Genomic DNA, 20547 nt, shown 5'->3' with positions numbered 1-20547 from the left:
CGCATATTAGACATGCCTGTAATTCTTTGTAATCATTCCTAAACAATATGCACTCATTAAGCCAAACATGTATTTTTTTTTTTAATACTCCAAGCCATGGGACACAATCTTCTTGCCCCACATGTACTTTTCGGAAGTTCATTACCCTTTGTTTCATCACACTGGCAAACTCAACAGATTTAACGTTGCTCTGTTTCATCACAGTCGCGGTCACGGCAGCACCAAGTCATAGTGACGAAACCATGTGAGGAGAGTTTACCAATTTGGAGTTGCAGGAGGAAGGCAAGTTGATTATGCAGAAATGGTGGATTGGTAGCCGGTCGGACAACATTCATTCCAGGGTAGGTGACCAACTAACTTGAAAAGACCAAAAAGTCCCTGTCTTTGACGGTCACTTAACGAAAAATCTAACGGTGGATTAAAAGTGGCAAACGTTAAATAACAGTGGTCGCAATATGACAAAAATTAATAAGGTGGACTAAAATTGGCAATGCCACAATAAAAATAGGACCAAAAATGGAAATGACTCTTTCAAATATTCCATTCTTTAGGTTTGGACCTTGGTTGGCTTGAGCCTTTCGTTGTTTTATTTCGTTTTAGTTCTTTAAGCCTGAACCCGGCAAATTATTGTGTGGACCATGAATATAAGGTACATTTGTATTATACTGAAGGTACATTATTTTTGTATTGAAGGTACATTATTTCATAGTATATATGAAATAATATACTTACAGTACTTAAATAATGTACCTTAAAATAATATACTTTATGTACAAAAATAATATACTTTTAGTATATTAAAAATGTACATTTTATTTATGGTGTACACAATTGTATGGACCATGATCCATGCAATAATGATTACCTGAACCCTATTTTGGGTTTGCGTCCATTCTTTTTTTTTTTCCTTTAGTCTGATATGGGCTTATTCTTTAGACCTAAGTTTATTTTATGATCACTTTTGGGCCATCATTTATACGACATTTATTTTGCTAGTTTAATAAAGCTATTATTTTTAACATTTCAGAAAAACCAGCATAATAATTCAGAATCATACATTCAATAATAATAATAATAATAATCTAATCTAATTCTAATAATATATTTATCATTTCAGAAATGTATACACACACACACAATTCTTTAAAAATAATAAAAAAAATTGAAAAAAAAAAACCAGCATAATAATTCCTAATTATTTTAAATAATCCACAATGAACAATAATTCCTAAAAATACACAATAATTATATTCAAAACTACATTTAGAATAACTCACAATAATACCTAAAATTCACAATCACTTAATATAATTCATAAAATTAAAGTTCATCATAATTTCTAGGAACTCACAATAATTTCACAAAAAAAATTACAAAAATTACAACCTATTAGCAGCAAATAATTAGAAATAATTTAAAATATTTATAACAATTCACAAATTAAAAACATAATTCTAAATAAATTAAAATAATTACTTTAAATTCGAAAATTAAAATAATAATTCAAACAAATTAAAAACTCACAATGGTGGTGGTTGTGGTGGTGGTGGAGTGGTGATAGTGGCGGTGAAGATGAGAAGAAGAAGAAGAATGTGGTGGTGGCAGAATGGCGGCAGTTGCGGACGGCTACGGTTGCGATGAGAAGAATAAGAAAAAGAAGCAATAGCGATGGTGGCGGCAAATGTGGATGGCGACGTTGGCGGTGAGCGAAGGATGAGAAGAAAAAGTTTTGGTAGTGAAGAAGAAGAAGAAGAAGAAGAAGAAGAAGAAGAAGAAGCAATAGGTCGGAAAAAAAATAAATAAATAAATCGACCCCTACTTTAAAAAAAAGAAGAAAAAAAAGAAGTTGAAACGACATCATTTTTCTTAGAAAATCAAGGTTGCTTCCTATTTTTAATATTATTTAAATGATGTCGATTAAAAAAAAAATTGACGTCGTTTAAATAATAATATAATATTTTTAAACAGAACAATGTCGATTTTCATAGAAAGTTGGCATCGTTTCGTTTAAAAAAAAAAACTTACGACGTCGTTAATTACTTTTTTTTAAGGATACGATGTCGGTTTCGTTACAAACCTGATGTCGTATCCTTATTATAGAAAAAATTTAAATAATTTGAATATACAAGGTCGATTTTGTGTACAACCGACGTAGTATATTCAATAACAATTTTTTTATAAAAAAAAAATCATAATTTATAAAATGTTGCCACGTTGATTGTTTACAAAACCGACGCCGTATCGTTTTTAAATTTAAAAAAAAAAAAAAAACTGCCATTATGAATTACGTCTGTTTTTCTAATATACCAATGTTAAAACACTTTTTAAGTTATAATTTTATTGCCAAAGACCTTGTGGTCTAGTGACACTCGGTTGCACCTCCCACATGAGAGGAGTGGGTTTGGACCTCAGTGGAGATATTGGCTCTTTGTGCTTCATTTGGTTGATAAAGTAGCTTATAATTTTATTATGCTTTAATGGAAGTCCAACATTATATGGTAGTTCTATAGTTGTGAGTCTAGTTGTATGTTGGTGAAACTGAAGAGATCTATGGTGGTTTTAGATCTGATGCCCTTGCTCCCAGTATTGTTGAAAGTATTGAGAAGAGAATGGAATTGAGTAGAGTCCTTCACACAATGAAAGCTTTCACATCAAACCAAGGGTAGAGATGAGGTTGAACCCAATACAAGAGATCTTTTATATGATCAATGAAGCTGAGGATGAAATTATAGGCAAAGTTGGGTGTGCCGCCATTGCACTTCACAGAGATACAAATAATGAGAATGATACCATGCACCATATTCAAATCTCTAAGACAGATGTTTTTCAATCAGAAATTCATGTTAAAAAATGTTGAAAAACATATTGAGAATATCAATTCAAGGAAGAATCTGCCAACTAAGGAACTTAATTTCACATTATATTGTCAATAAAGCAGCGAGCGAGGGCTCTCTTGGAGATCAAGATGAGGGATCAACAAGAAGACTAGATACCATATATGCTTCCAACAACAATTCAAGTGATAGATGGCAGAGCTATCAAAGTTCATGAGTGGAAGTGATGGGTCAAATCTATTTAATGGCAGGTCCTTTGGTGAATATATGCATGCATCACCTTCAATAACTCTTGAGTATTGCTTGGAGCGAGCATCACTTAGACCATCCACAATAGTGGATTTTGGAAGGTTTTTGCAGATTTTTAAGCATATGTGGAGGGAAGAGAGAGGAGTCTACTTGCAAAGCCTTGATTTTTATCAAAATTGTGAGACCTACCAAGAAAACAAAAAACTCTTGTCCTAGTCGCGTGAAGCGCAACTGCAGCGCCCAACCGGTGCCCGCGCCCCTAATCTGAAGCCTTTCAATTTTATTTTTTTTCCTTTTTCCCTTCCATCTCATCTTATATTTCCTAGTTATACCTGCAAAAACTCTTCAAAATTTATGCCTACCGAAGATGCTTTTAAGCCTTTTCTGAACTATCTGTCAGAAGAATTTAAAATGAGGATTCCAAGTAACTTTGCAGCTACTAGGAATCAAATCAATGAAGTGTTTGAGGATGCAAGGGAAAGCAAAAAAAGATTACAGAAAAGAAAGAGGTAACAAATTGGAGACTTAGTGACGATTTATTTTGACTTTGACTACTGTGTAATCTTTATTGATATTTTTTTTTTGTAAAGTTGAACTAATAGTTGTTATGTGTATTGAAGGAAAATTTTAAATTTTTGTCTTTTATTTTCTGTGTACAATTTTGTGTTTAAAATAATTTAGGTGCATGTGACTCTTAAAACTCAAAAGTGGGTTGTTAATCAAGCAATAAAAGTTTGAACAATTTTTTTTAAGTTATAAATTTTCACAGAAACTAACTAGGTATAGGTTTTGGCATCATCAAAACGGAAAAATTGTTACAAATAAGTGTATAATATATTTTGATGATGTAAGTGTAAAAATAGGATTAGAAATGAAACCTCAAAAAATTCTTGTATAATTAGTACAAATCAATTTCAAAATTTGTGATACAAATTTTCTAAGTTTCAACAAGAGGAAGACTTCAACGCACTACAAATTTGTAAGATGATGTAATTCTGATTTCATCAAGCTGCAAGGATGCATAGTAGTAAGAGTTACTCAACAATACAACTTTGAGGGTGACATAATCCCATACATAAATAGTAAGAGTTGAGTAGTAACACAATTTACACCAAAAAGCACAAGTTTAAAGACAGACCTTGAAAATAGTAAGAGTTTATATGTAGTAAGACACAATAACAATTGAGAAGTGACGTAGGATAATTACTTAAGCAATAACAAGACTTTCAAGGAACAACAAGTCTTTACTAGCCGTAAGACTTTGCCAACAGTAAGGGTCGTGAGCATTATAAGTCTACACTAAGCAGTAAGACATTCACACAATAAGACTTTTTAATAAATCCACCAAAAAAAAATAAGACTTTTTAATAAGTAGTACGGTTTATGAGCATATAGAACTAATAAGCAAAAGGATATTCAATAATAAACAAATTAAACATTCCTTGTTTCAACAAGATACAAAGTATCCTTATTGCTTAAAGGAGACGTTGGCACAAACATCAAGAAGGATACCTACCTAAACAAGTAAAGCTACATTGGAAGCTACAAAAGCTAAATTTCAAGGACAATTTGCGCGCGCACGCGCACACACACAAAGCCCACACTTGTCAAATTTTGACAAAATATTTTATTGGCAAGTTGATGACTCGAATTTGTTTCCGTAATCAAGGTATAAATATGTAGAATGCTGAAAAGAGAAAGCATGAGATAAACAAAAAGAATATTCAAGCATACTTTCAAATGATCCTCAAATGCCAACATCCAGATTTTCAAGAAAGTTTAAGAACTTAAAAAGAAAATCATGAATATTTTTTTTGTCTCAATTAGTTGGAAGATATTCAACCTTGAGTTGAAGTTTATTGTAGATCTCTACATTGGTCGTAGAAAGAAGCTGAGTAGCAAGCTTTGAAAAACCTTGTGAAAGCTTGAGCAAACAATGTTAGTTTGGTGATCAAAGCATTTGTTTGCCTTTTACTTGTAATTTATTGGGTGAACAAGATTACAAGTGAATTACCTAATGGAGGATAGGGAAATAATAGAGTAGAGGAATTACACCAATCTCGAACCACTATAAGTTCTATGTATATTTACTTTATGCACATTTACTTTACAATCTTAACTTATGTTGCATTCTCATTATTGTGCTTAGCTAATTTTTTGAAAATCATCAATTTTTCACTATATAACTCATTTTAACTAAGTATTTTTTACTATGTAGCTAAGCCTTCAACATAACATTCACGGCCATGTTAAAAATTTAACTTACTTAGTCAACCTTCAAATGCTATTTTTGTAAAAGTTTTACATTCTAAAAGTCTATTCAACCCCCCCTCCCCCCTCCTCCTCCCATAGACTCTTGCATCATCACTAGGACCATCAATGTGGTTCTACTTGGTCTTAACAAGTTGTTTGAGGGGAACTTGAAGATCTACAAATTCAGTTCCCACAGACGATATCAATGATTCATTAATTAAATAATCTAAGGTTAGCGCTATATAAAGTGTTATGATTGTGTAGCAAGGAATTAATGAGATGAAGTAATGACTTTATTAATTATATTAAAGAGTTTAAGTACAAATCCAAGTTTACAAAGGAGTGATATCTACTATTTTGTATAATAATTCACCCCTTATTTTAGTTGTTTTTATGCTTATTTTCTTTATCCTAATGAAATTGAGAATTGTTTGTGTGTTATATTATCCCAAGAGTTGAATTATCCACAAGGAGCAGCAAAGGAAGAATTTTGGAGCAGTTTGGACAACTTTTGGAAGAAAAGGAAAGAGTTAATTCTACCAATGGTCATCTGACTATGTTGATTTTTCAAAATTAGTCCCCGACTTTTAATTTGGACAATTTAGGTCCCTTGACTTTCCAATTCTTTCCAATGTTGGTCATTTCGTCAAATTTTGGTTAAGTTGAGGTCAAATGAAGGGGTAAAATTATCCGTTCACATGTTTAATGTATTATTACTCGTATTTATTATGTCCTATACGTTGTATATATGAATATAATCTCAGTCGATGTCTAAATCGGAACCATTAATCTCAGTCAAAGTCTCTTCGACTGAGATTATATTCATATATATAGCGTATAGGACAGAAAAAATACGAGTAATAATACACTATACAGGTGAACGGACAATTTTACCGCTTCATTTTACCTCAACTTAATCAAAATTTAACTAAAGGACCGACATTGGAAAGAATTTGAAAGTCAAGGGACTTAAATTGTCCAAATTAAAAGTCAGGGACTAATTTTGGAAAATCAACATAGTCGGAGGACCATTGCTGGAATTAACTCGAAAAGGAAATTACCAAGAAAGAATAGGAAACAAGAATAAGAATTGGAAAAGAATTGGAAGTTGTCTCATGGGCCCAAGACCCATCTATCTCCTATATATTCTAGAGGTTCCATTACAAAGGTCGGAACCCTAGCTTTTAGTTTATATTTCCCCAGCATAGTTTAGACTAGTTTTACATTAGAATTATTTTATTTCAAACTTGGAATCTTGGATTGAAGTTGGATTTGTTATTTATCAGTTAAGTTTCTCTTCCCTTTTATTTCTTATGATGTTTATGGTTATTTATTATTGCTTTGCTGTGTTTACTCCCATCATGCGGGAGTAATTCGTTTATGGGTTTGGATTAGGGGTTCTTTGTTAATCTTGATATTCAGTTTATGATAATTGCATAAAGGGATTGAATCTTTTGCCTAGGGTTTATGTTGATTTGGGAATTTCTTTCTACTTGTTATTGATTGATGGCCACAATTAATTGCTAGTCTAGGAGAGGGATTTATTACAACGAAAGTTGGATGGAGACCTCGAGCCTTACCAATTTCAACCTAATTTTCCTGCTATGAAAGTAGAGGTAATTTTGGGGGCTTACAATGCTTAGGAGCTTAAGGTTATAATTGATGCATCACGACAGTGGGGCAATTACAGCCTAATTCACTTATTGATTACGAAAGTAGCTGAGTTGAATTCTTTTGTGCATTGCCCATAAATCCCTTGGTTAATTATTCTTTCCCTAATCTTGAGCTTGTTAGAACATCAAGGTTACAATCCCCCTAATCTAGCCCATACCTTTATCATATAGTTTTCACCTTAATTAATTGCTTCCTTTTATTCTACATCATTCAGTCTTTGTTGCTTGGATTCTATAAATTCATATACTCTAGTGCTTGGTAATTCACACAGTTACGTGCCATAACACCAATCCTCAGCGGAACGACATCACACCCTTTTTACACTCATCATTTGTGCTCATCAAGGAGCTTGGAAGGTCTTGCTTAAATTAGGAAGTGCACAAGACTTAAAAAATAGATCCCTCTCAAGCTGGTGGAGGACAAATACTTATAGAGCTAGAGTAAGGGACATGTGTCAGAAATTCATTGACAAGGTTGACTTGACAAACATTCATAGGCGACTCAAATCACTTGTGACACATGTCGGATAGTGATGTTACCTTCAAGATCATATAATGACAATTGATGTGATGTTACTCCAAAGGTCGACTTCTACTCTAGGACATTAAGAAGGCTTTAGGAGAAGTCGAGCTAGCTTCAGGAAAAGTTGGGTCGACCCATTCATACAATATACGCTATGTATATTCCCATCATAATTAACACTACATTGCACATTACATCTCTTTAAATCTTGGAAAGCATTTATGTATAATGGGCTTCAAGTATTGTAACTCTCGTTTATTAAGAAATAGTCATAAATGTCGCATATGCACCTTCTTCCATTGATTTTTGTTCTTTTGGAATGTTGAGGGAAACTCAGAGTCACTGCTCAAGCATGTGCAATTCGTAAAACTCGCTAGGGGTGTGTAATCGGTTAACCGTTTTACAAAGGAATTTGAAAGGTCTTGCTTAAATTAGGAAGTGCACAAGACTTAAAAAAATAGATCCCTCTCAAGCTGGTGGAGGGCAAATACTTATAGAGCTGGAGTAAGGGACACGTGTCAGAAATTCATTGACAAGGTTGACTTGACAAACATTTATAGGCGACTCAAATCACTTGCGACACATGTCGGATAGTGATGTTACCTTCAAGATCATATTAATGACAATTGATGTGATGTTACTCCAAAGGTCGACTTCTGCTCTAGGACATTAAGAAGGCTTTAGGAGAAGTTCAGCTAGCTTCAAGAAAAGTTGGGCCGACCCATTCATACAATATACGCAAATTATGCTGTGGACCCAGGTCCACCTTGTAAAGGTGGACCTGGGTGCAAAACTACGTCGTTTTCGTTTTTTTCTTTTTTTTGTTTTTTTTTAATTAGTAAACATATTGCTGAATATAGAGTTGTCCAAAAATGTGTGAATGTAGAGGTTTCAAAGTGTGAATGTGGAGTATAGAAATCGTGAATGTAGATTTATGATTGTGTGAATGTAGAGTTGCCCAGAAATGTGTGAATGTGGAGGTTTCAAATTGTGAATATGGAGTATAGNGTGTGAATGTGGAGGTTTCAAATTGTGAATATGGAGTATAGAGTTATGCATGTGTGAATCTGTAATAGAGTTAAGAAGTTCTACCAACTTGTAGCCCTGTAATGTGTGAATATAGAGTTCTCAAGTTGTGAATGTGGAGTATAAGACCTGTGAATATAGAGTTTTGAATGTGTGAATGTGGAGTTTACAAATTGTGAATGTAGAGTATAGTGTATGTGAATGTAGAGTATAGTTACTAAACATATAATCCTGTAATGTGTGAATGTGTAGTTTACAAATTGTGAATGTAGAGTATAATGTATGTGAATGTAGAGTATATTGTATGTGAATGTAGACCCAGGTCCACCCAAGGTGGACCTGGGTCCACGGCATAACAACCCTACAATATACGCTATGTATATTCCCATCATAATTAAGACTACATTGCACATTACATCTCTTTAAATCTTGGAAAGCATTTATGTATAATGGGCTTCAAGTATTGTAACTCTCGTTTATTAAGAAGTAGTCATAAAAGTAGTATTCAAAAAAAAAAAAAAAGAAGTAGTCATAAATGTCGCATATGCACCTTATTCAATTGATTTTTTTTTTCTTTTGGAATGTTGAGGGAAACTCAGAGTCACTACTCAAGCATGTGCAATTCGTAAAACTCACTAGGGGTGTGTAATCGGTTAACCGTTCAATTAACCGAACCGTTTTAACAGAAGTTTTTAAAACTTTAACCATTAACTGAATTAATGTGCAATTTGTATTACCGAATTAATCGTTGAACCAAAGTTTTTTTCGGTTAACCGATTAATTAACCGAACTTTTTTAAGCTAAAGTTTTAAATCCTAAAAATAATACCAATAAAAAATCCAATTAAAATAATACATATATTAACAAATCCATAAGAAAATATACAAAAATAATACTATAACAATACTAAAAATTTATTGGGATTTTACATATTAGATTATATATTTAAAATTTTGATTAATCGATATTTTGAACTGAATTAAACGGAAATTTTAAAAAACCTGTAACCATTAACCGAATCGAAAAAGTTTGGTTAAGAAATGATGAACCGAACTTTGTCGATTCGGTCGGTTAAGCGAAAATTTACCGAAGTTTGCACACCCCTAAAACTCGCCTTGAATCTTAGCGAACAAAAGACCACAATGATCGAGGTAAACCAGTCTAGTTTGCTCGTAGCTGACTAGCTCAAACCAAAAAGACCAATAAACTGATCCCATGGAAAATCATACTTGTAACCTTGTAGTTACTAAATCAACAACTTGACTAACTTGATTGGGGTTACCCTTCCGGTGCCTTTTTGTTCTTTGAAGTTGTGGGCTTTGTTTTCCGCCATTGTCGAATTACTCGAATATATATCTTGCAACTTTGTGTATTGAGTTTTTGGTTTTGGGTTTTCCTAGAGGGTTAGAGTTTTCATTCGTAAAGTGCTCCATCACATCGATTTGAGGGCGATTTTGAAAGAAAATACTGCTTGGACTCCTAACTTTTACTCCCTCACCCAAATTATTAATGTAAATACTTGTATTAGGACTCAAAAAATGAAAATAGCTTATCATTATATTTGTCGGAAAATAGTACTCCCTAGCTACTTCCAAATTTCTCCCAATTTGTACTTCCTCTCACAAAATTATGATGTTGACATTTTTATTATGATCCACAAGATAAAATAATTAATGTCAATTGTCATCAGGAAGTAAAAGTGAATAGTAGAAATAAGGAGTACATGTAGTATAACTCATATTTGCCACATCAAGGAATAAAAAGGAGGAAATAGACGTGCAAAGTCCATGTAGTAGAACTCATATTTGATGATGGGCTGTGTATGCAAAATGGGTTACCGCCTTCAAAAAATTATAGCGAAGTTATTCATTTTCCCTTATTTAATAGTCAATGTTTAAAAGTTACAATTTGTTGAGTTTGTCTCATATAAAGAATATAAATTTGCCTCATAAAAGAAATATGAGTGAAGCGGATTGTATAGGCCCATTGTATTAGAATAAATGTAATACTAAGTGTTGAATCACAATCATCATTAGTATAAATAAAAGAATAATTTCACTCACGTGAACTTAGACACATTGTCTAACCACATAAATCTTATTTTCTTTACTTTCTACCATTATTATTGTTTTTTGTTCTTATTAATCTCAACACAATTAATTGCTTTAATGCTTTTTCTAAAAAAAAAATTACTTTAATGCCAACCTGTTTTCGTTTATGGTTTAACACCATAGATGCAAAACAACAGGCGATATATATATATATATATATATATGAAAAGCAAAGTTAAAGCAAGTAAAAAGTAATTGTAATATATATATATATAAGGTACAGTGCTACACGACCGAAATTTGGAATTTTGAATAATTAATTATTTACAGCCCAGATTGGCAAGTAAAAAGGTCCTTTAACTTCCTATCTTTCAACCATCAAAAGGCTTTTCATAATGCACAACCTTTTTGATGCAACATATATAGTTTACCAGATCACTATTGATTGACGTTTCAACAATTCTTTGGTCATCATCACCAATTAATTAATTAAAGAATACTTTGTTAAGATTTTTCGTAATGATACGCCAGAATTTGGGGACCACAGCTTTGCCAACTGGTGATGAAGACATAAACGTGTTTATTCAGTCAATTCTTGACTCAGCTGGACACCAATGAATTATATATATTGCATCTCAAATGATATCATATTTTTCAACCACAATTTTTCTTCTGCTTGGCAAAATAAAATCATTATGAGTGTAGTCCACTACATCCATAGTTATCTTCTTAGGAATTTCAATTAAAAAGATATTGATTCTCGGGGAATAAATTACATCTTTACATAGTTACTATTTCGATTTCAGTGTATCTAAACACTTTAATCACTCCTCCGACTATAATTTTGTTTCAAATATATTGGATAGATAAGATGAGTATAGTGGGGCAGTGAATTGTTAATACTATTATCTCATTCTAATTTTGTGACATGTTTGGTACACATGAATTGTAATTCTTGTTCGCCTTATTCTTTAGCAACCAAAAGTTTATTGTTTGGTCGTTGGAAGAAATTGCAATTTCGCAGAATCATGCAATTCTCTCTAACCGCATGGAATTATTGAAATTCCTAATCCCTCCCCTAGGAATTGAAACTCCATGGAATATGGGAAGAAAAAAAAAAGGTATTGCAATGACAAATTTGCCCTTGTTCCTTCTTCCCTTTTATTATTACACAAGGGTATTTTAGTTTTTATACCAATTCTTCTATTTCAATCCCCAGTAATTTTATTCGTGTCTACCGAATAATGAAACTTGAATTTCTATTTTATTCTTTTCTTACTACGTTACAATTTCTTTCCCACATTAATTCCCTCATTCCAACCAAACGTTCCGTTAGTGTCATCATTCTAACAGTTTTAATCACATCATTCTTTCAAAAGAAGTCTCAGATTTACAAGTCAAATAGATTCAAAAGTGGAACCATTTATTTGTAATGCTTTATTTAATTGTTGAAGGATAATATTGTGTAGGCTTTGATGATTTGATGAAGAATAAGAAAAGGGAGGGGGTGTTATAACATCATAATCAAGATGTGGAAAGGTTAACGTGAAGGGGAACCACTCGTGCAAAAGTAGTTAAAAGGGGGGAAAGAATTTGGAGGAAAGTCGCTTTCTCCCTTTGTCCACACACGAAACCCCCACCATGGAGCCTCAATTCTGCGCACGTGCACAACCTTACCTTCAAAAACTCTACAACATATATACTTCCTGCACTAATATTAATTATATAAGAATGCAAGACATCAATTGGAGCATTGGAATGAATTTTAGGGTCTGAAAAAGTGAAAAATACTTTTAAGAAAGTGATTCATTTTTTAAAAAATATTTTAGCTTTTTTTTAATGTTTGATTGAATGTCAAAAATTATTTTTTTTTCTATTTGGCTTAAAGTTACAAAAATATTTTTTTTTTCTGTTTGGTTACTTTTTGAGAAATAAACATTTTATTTGTTATATTATAATAAAAGATCATCTCCCTTCTCTCCATATTATGTCTATTGTTATATTATTTCACAACATGTTATCATGCAATATTAAGGAATTCCTTCAAATTACAAAGGCAATATCAGGGAAGAAATATGTGTTGGGAAAAATTTCCTACTCTTCCTCTAGTTTATATTGCACAAGAATAAGTATCATTAAAGTCAATCTTACTGTAAACTTAAAGTTTATTGATTTGAATAATTTTAAATTTTGGCACGACCGATTAGGTCATCCTGGATATGTGATGATGATTTCTCATAAATTGAGAAAATGTCATGGATTTTAGAAAATCATGAATGATCTCACCATTCATGCAATTATTTGGCATTTAACCTTGATATGATTATTTGAGTAGCGTTATAATATGTTTTTCTTATTAGAATATATATCTTATTGCAGGGATGCACTCCCATGCGAACTGCCGCCCAGGTAAAAAATGAGAACGCTTCACAGCCGTCCACGTGTCCAGATCAACGAATCAGATGCAATTTTAAAAAAATGACGCGATGGCATTTTCGTAAATAACTGGAACTTTGGTGCACCTAGTTTCACTTACAAGTGCACCTAGTTTCACTTACAAGTGCACCTATTTTCACTTACAAGTGCAAGTTATTTACCTTGTTAATATTCATGCACTTATTTTCGCAAATACTTTCACTTACAAATGCAAGTAATTTACCTTGTTAATATTTATGCACCTGGGTGCAACCTAGGTGCACCTAGTTATAACATAGGTTGCACCTAGTTATAACATTAGGTGCACCTAGTTATAACGTTAGGTGCACTTAGTATTGATGCTCACTGTACAATTCACTTGCACCTGTAATACATTTTACTTGCATCTGCAATACATTTTACTTGCACTTGTGCAAGTAATTTATTTTGTTAACATTCATGCACCTGGTTGCAACCTATGTGCACCTAGTTATAACATTAGGTGCACCTAGTTATAGCATTAGGTGCACCTAGTTATAACATTAGATACACTTAGTATTGATGCTCATTGTACAATTTACTTGCACTCGTAATACATTATACTTGCACGTGTGCACTTATTTTCACTTGCAGGTGCAAGTAATTTACCTTGTTAACATTTATGCACCTGGGTGCACCTATGTGCACCTAGTTATAACATGACGTGCACCTAGTTATAACGTTAGGTGCAACTACATTCCGAACACATGGCGCGCTGTGATTCGTCCGCATTTCTCTCCTAGGCGGTCAGTACGCATTTGAACGCGATCCTCTTATTGCATTGCATTTATTTGGTATTTAACTTCCACATGATTGTTGAGTGGCATTATAATACGTATACTTTCTCTATTTTTAACATATATGATTGCATATATTTTTGCGATGTACTTTTAAAATTTTTTTTTTGAAAACAATACTTTTAAAATTTTTAAATACCCAAATTCTTTTAAATCATGACATGAGTGATTGGGTCACTTTTGGCTAAATATGATAAGTCAGATTTGGAATAATATTGCTAGACATTATATATGTGTGTGTGTGTGTGTGTCAAACAGTAGTCTCTCATATTCACATGAGTATTTTATGAAGCATGTGTAAATAGAAATTTCCAAACTATCTATTTTATATTAGGGGACATCAAATTTCATATACTACTGTTTTTATCAAAATTTGGCATACTGCATATCATGCATATTTCCCCTCACATCTAGTTCGTGGTGTAAAATTAAACATTTCTCAATCTGTGTTTTATTATTATGAGTAGTCTATTTATTATAAAACCACAATAGCATCGTATCTCTACGGGTTATCAAATAAAACTAGGTATATATGTTGGCTATAAACCTCCGCTTGTTGTACAAATACCTAGAGCCCAAGATAAGGGGATCAATAGATGCGCTTATTGCATAATTTATGAAGATCATTTCACTACATTAGGGGAATATATGAGCCCGAATTAAAAATTTGATCTGAAAATTTGAATGCCAAGAAATTTCATGATATGAAAAGATCTTCAGTATTAAAATCTGAGTACTAGTTTGACTAAACTGGAGGTTCGGTAGATAATTAATATTTGCCAAATATGTATCTATTGATTAATTATGCCTTATATTTGTCCAAAAAATGAAAAACCTAGTAGTGCACCAAATAATTATAATTTTGGGATGCGGAACGACCAGATCTGAATATTTCTGGGAAATAGTTATAATTTGGTTGATTTTGAAATTGCCATAGGAGAATTTTATGAAAAATATTATCGATAACACAATTGCTTTTACAAATTGCTGAATCTGGATCCTGAGCTAGACACGTGAAGTGCCCTGATTATTTAATATATAAATGAGCAATTAAGGCATAACTCAACTTGCTAAAATTATATTCTCTATATTATATGTACACACCATTGAATGTGTGTTGGTATGAAAGAGAATAATGATGTAGTGTGATATAAAGCGAGTCTTGGAGCTCAGGGGTTTACATCAAGACCCAAAATTGATTTTGATATAATATAATTTCTCATAGTAAAATTGCATTAAGTTTCGCTAACTATTATCATATGCAGTTAATAATGAATGTCATGACCGTATTCTTATGGTTCATTGGACGTTATATTTATTTAAAAATCACTGATGGATTTAAAAATTCTCAAAATAAGAAGAAGTGAAAATCGCAACATGAAAAGTGTTAAGGTCTTTATATGACTTAACAGTTGATTATTGGCTGAGTATTTTTTTCTCTTAAATAAGGAATATGCATATAAGATATGTCATTATGTGCTCATTAAAAGAGTTGCTAATGGAGTTATTTATTTATTATCTTAGTCGGTATTTATGATATAAACATCATTGAAATACATAGAGCTTGATCATGTTAACTCATGGCTACAGATAGAGATTTTAAAATGAAAAGCTTGGGAAGCCCAAGTATTACCTCGACTTGAAGATCAAGTATTTTCTTAAAGGAATTTCATACACTAGTTAACCAATATATGATTTTGATGGGTTACTTAGACAACCAATATATGATGAGCTACTTGGGTATTGATATTGTTATTTGATCCCATGATGTCAAGTCCCAAATTGGTTATACTATATTTTACCCCATTGTCCTATATTGGGACAATAAAGCTTGTGTTGTATCGATGATAAATGGATATATTATGGCATTTTTACAAGACATATATAGTTTCATGATTCAATCGACGTGAGCTCCATAAGATTCACGGGATTATTATACAACATATTCACCACATTGACAATTGAACATATTTAATTATTCACATAACCCTTTCTACTTTTTTGGAAATATATTTCATGTAGGGTTTGAAGATTGTTATTTTGAGGGGGAGTATCATTTTACTTGAATCAATCCTAAAGATTATGCCATGAAAGTTTATGTTGGGGTTATGGCTATACTCTTTTTCTCTTAATTACGTTTTTTTCCCGTTGGGTTTTCTTAGCCAAATATTTTTAATGAGGCAACTGGTGCAAGACATGGTTTAACCCACTTCGTGTACTATTTTCCTCGTCTAGATTTTTTCCACTGAATTTTTCTAACGATGCTTTTAATGAGGCATGAATGTAGTAAGATAATGGCCAAGGGGAAGTATATGTTATAAATATATATATATTGATGGACATTATTCCATGACCTTTCCCTTGCCACCTCTTCATCTTCTTCATACATGTTGTAGATATGAAGGGTCAAGTTTATTTCCTATATATATATATATATATATATATATATATATATATATATATAATCATATATTTCATTTGTAATACACGACATGATGTACATATTGAAATCAATAAAAGATCGTCTCCCTCCTCTCCTCTCTATTGTTCTATTATTTCAAAACAATTTTTACAATTTTGATCTTACATTCCCTTTTAAAGACATTTACAAACGAAATAACATAGAAAAAAGTTAATTTTTTATTAAAAAATGTTTAACCAATTACTATTTATTATATCATTTATAAGCTTTTTCAACCAGAATTTAAGATTAAGATTGTAAAATTACCAAATTATCATAAATGTTCATGTTAATTTAATGAAAATTATAACAATTGACTAAATGCATGTGGATATATCTTAAATTATTGAACTAAGTGTCCGTTTGGAAAGCAGGAAAATGACTTCTGAAAAATGTTTTCTGGAAAATGAGTCATTTTCCGGAAAACAGTTTTATTTCCAGTGTTTGGATGTATTATGGAAAACTGTCTTTGTGTGTTTGGTTCATTTTCTGAAAAATGGATAGAATTGTATAATTAAACATTGTAATTGTTTTATTTAAAATATAAAAAATTATAATAGTTATTAAAATAATGGTATTTAATAAAAAAAATAGAATTTATAAAAAAAATAAAAATTTTAAAAAAAAATTTTAAAATGTAGCAAAGGTTTTCGGCGGTTTCCCCACCCCTTGGTCCATGGTCATGGGTGATATGGCTTGGTTTTGGTCGAAAACATGTGAAACAGCTATTCTGGCGATTCCGTAAAATGACTTACGGAAAAAAAAATTCGTAAGTAATTTTTCGGAAAAGTGAACTGATTTGCATTGGTCAACGGAAAACATTTTCCGTTGACCACATTTTCCGGACGTTGCCAAACACAGAAAACTCAAAAAACATTTTCCGGAAGTCATTTTACGGGTTACCAAACACACCCTAAATGCAATCAAATTGCCTAAGGCCTTGTGGTCAAGCATCGTAATTGTGGCCTTCCTAAGTGAGAGGTCACAAGTTCAATCCTAAGTGGGGGAAAAATGCATTCAATTGCCGATAACAAAAATAGAATTTTTATTATGACATCAACTCATGTAGTTAAAACATCATTCAAGCTAAGCTATGATGTTAGGTATAATTAGGTATCTAATTCATTATAATATATTCATTATTATTTTAGTGTAATATTGTAAAGACTTCTATTTAACATGCATGATGTATATTGACCTTTTTAGAAAGAATATTACACCCTAATTTTGAAAATCTCCTTCTCTTAGCTTTTATCATAAAATTTAGTGAAAAAAGTAATTCGTGAAATGTGTATCAATTATTTCCAATTAACATGCATGACTTAAATATTTGTACACTACTCATAATAAAGTCATTTCATACCTCAATAATAAATGTCTCAACAGACATGACCAAATGCTCATGCGCATAATAGATTTGTCCACTTTGAATTAGGCCCGTACGAACCCTCTATTTGCTATTCCTTTTAGGAATCAAACATGCACCATACAATATCTAGTAAAGGTATCAATTTATTTTGAGGAGTTTATTATGACTCTATGTAGTTGTGTTATATTATGAGTCTCTGTCCTAGTGTATTTATTATTCTTTAGTATATATACCTATGTAACCTGAAGAGTCATTCTCTTTTATTGAATATACAATCACAATAGTTCTCATCGAGTTATTACCAATCGTGGTCCTCTGAGTATAGTGCTACTGGCACATTTAATCTTAAACTTTTAATTTAACAATTCATGGTCCTTCAACTTTTAAATTTAACACGTTGTGGTCCTCCCGTTAATTTAAGTAAGAACATAATTAGGACTGGGACTAGTTAAGAATTTAAAAGTTGAAGGATCATGAGTGGTTAAATTTAAAAGTTGAACGATCGGGTTGGTTAAATTAAAAATTTAAAACTAAACGTAACGATATCACTATATTCAAAGGACACCAGTTTTCAAAAGTAACCGCTTACCTTTGGAAACACGCTACATAGGCATTCACCTTTACGCCTTTATAATAGAAGAAAATTATATAGAAGTATATAGAATTAGTCAGATCGCCTGAAGCATGAACAGACCTTTGTTCTGAAGACCTAGCAAGTTCTTCTTTTTTTTTTTCAGAGGCACTGATATTAACTCTTATTTTGATTTTAAAAAAAAAACTCTTATTTTGAATTATATTCGATAATTAAAAAAAAAAAAAGTAAATGTAATTTAGCGCGTGTGGAAACATTGGCTTGAGTAGTTGGCATGTGGGAGTGGGAGTGGATGATCCATTGCAACACGCAAAAGCAAATGAGTTGGGTGGAAGGAAGCAACGAGGAGGGAGGAATGAGGATCACGACCCCCACGTGAGCCCAGTAAAAACTGCCCGCCCTCCATTTATTGCGCGCATTTTCCCTTTCTTATCCTCTAATCTGCGCCGTCCATCCAATGCCACGCCCGTAACTTCAACGTCCACGCCGGGATTTTTATGTAAAATCCACTTTGCACTAACGTTATCCACACCCCCCGCCATGTTTCTTTTAATGCTTCTTTGACCCCACTTCTCTTACATAATTACTGTTTCAGCTATAAAAAAATTTGGTCTATTTTCTAAACAAAAAAGTATTAATATTTTTTTTTTTTACTTAATGTAAGAAATCTTGTTTATGGTATTTATTTTTTAAAAAGTACTCCACCTGCTTCATTTTGTATTCCACATATACTTTCTTTTAGTCAAATTAACCTTTTCTTTTTCTTATTTTTAAATTCAATTTTTTTGTATTTAATATAATTTTAAATATGATTTTTTGAAAAAATTAAATTACAAATAATTTGAATCAAAGCCTAATATTTGTATCATGCATTTATTTTGGGAAGATAGAAATGGGTGTGTTAGTTTTTTATTAATTTTGTATTAGGGACATTTGACTTGGACCTCCAAAGCTTTTGCCAATGTTAGTTGCATCCTCTTTATTCTAATCATAATATAATCCATTCAAAATAATGACTTTTATGTCGTCCCACCCTCTTCATAAGTATACTTTCCTTTTTTGCCCGCACGAGTTTAGCTTAGTGGTTTAATAGACAGTATTTAGAAAAAAAGGTCAAAGTTCAAAATTCGATAACGATAGTGTAGAGATTATGCTCAAAGTGAGCAGATATCTTGTGCACACAAACATTTGATCATGTCTACTGAACCACTGAGTTATCGTGATTTACCTCATTCCACATGCTCTGTCGGGCCAGGGCGTGGAGACCCTTAGGGTTGGGGATTCAACTTTTAGGACAAGAAGTATATATTTTAAAATTGAAACAAATTGTAAGAAAATGGTTTAGAATATTAAAAACAAGTAATTTAGAGCCCCTTAACATAAATTAATATAGTACAACTCACCTACAATTTGCATCTGACTTTAATACTCATTTAGTTATATAATTAATTTAATATTATAAAAATTTATATATTCAAAAATAAATTGAAGGTTTCATATTAACAAAATGCTGAATTATAAACTCTAAATCATATAAAAAATGAAAATAATTTATTTGGCTCTTAATAATAAACATGACAAATGAATTGATGTAAAAAGGTATAACACAAACTAATTTTTTTTACGTTACTTTGAGAATAAAAATAAATTAATTAGGGGGAAATAAAAAAAATCAAATGAATCTCAGGAATTTAATTTATACTATGCGAAACAAGAAAATGGCAATCTATTTGTAATTACAAATCATATTTATTGTATTTATTCATTTGTAGTCGGTGAAATACTAAAATTCTTCTTTTCATTTTTGTATAGCAATATAAATGCAAATTAAATATGAAATTTAGATTTAAAACTATACCACAAGTCCACAATATTACAAAATTCTTAACATTAATAATGATGCTATAGTGTACAAGATATATCATATATAGCTAAAATTTTAAGGTTGCACGAAATATTGTCACAATATGCAAGTGTATAATGTGAAATTATTTGTTTTAATTTGCTAAAAAATGATATAAATGTTGAGATTGATGATTAAAATAGAAAATCTTGACATAAAATTGTAAAATATTTGTTGGGCGGCAGTTCTGAGAGCCGAGTCCAACATCTTACCATTGAAATTTGGTGCTAACTGTTACGCAAGTGTGTGTGTGTGTGTGTATATACAGGGTCAAGTTTCCTTGCAGACACTACTTCCTGTGCGGTTGTGTAGTCACTCACAATTAGATACACATAAATGCATCATAAAGTGTTCGAAAATGC

This window comes from Ipomoea triloba, chromosome 3, assembly GCF_003576645.1.
Source record: "Ipomoea triloba cultivar NCNSP0323 chromosome 3, ASM357664v1".
Taxonomy (NCBI): domain Eukaryota; kingdom Viridiplantae; phylum Streptophyta; class Magnoliopsida; order Solanales; family Convolvulaceae; genus Ipomoea; species Ipomoea triloba.
The sequence above is the reverse complement of the archived record's forward strand: the minus strand, read 5'-3'. Positions refer to the sequence as shown.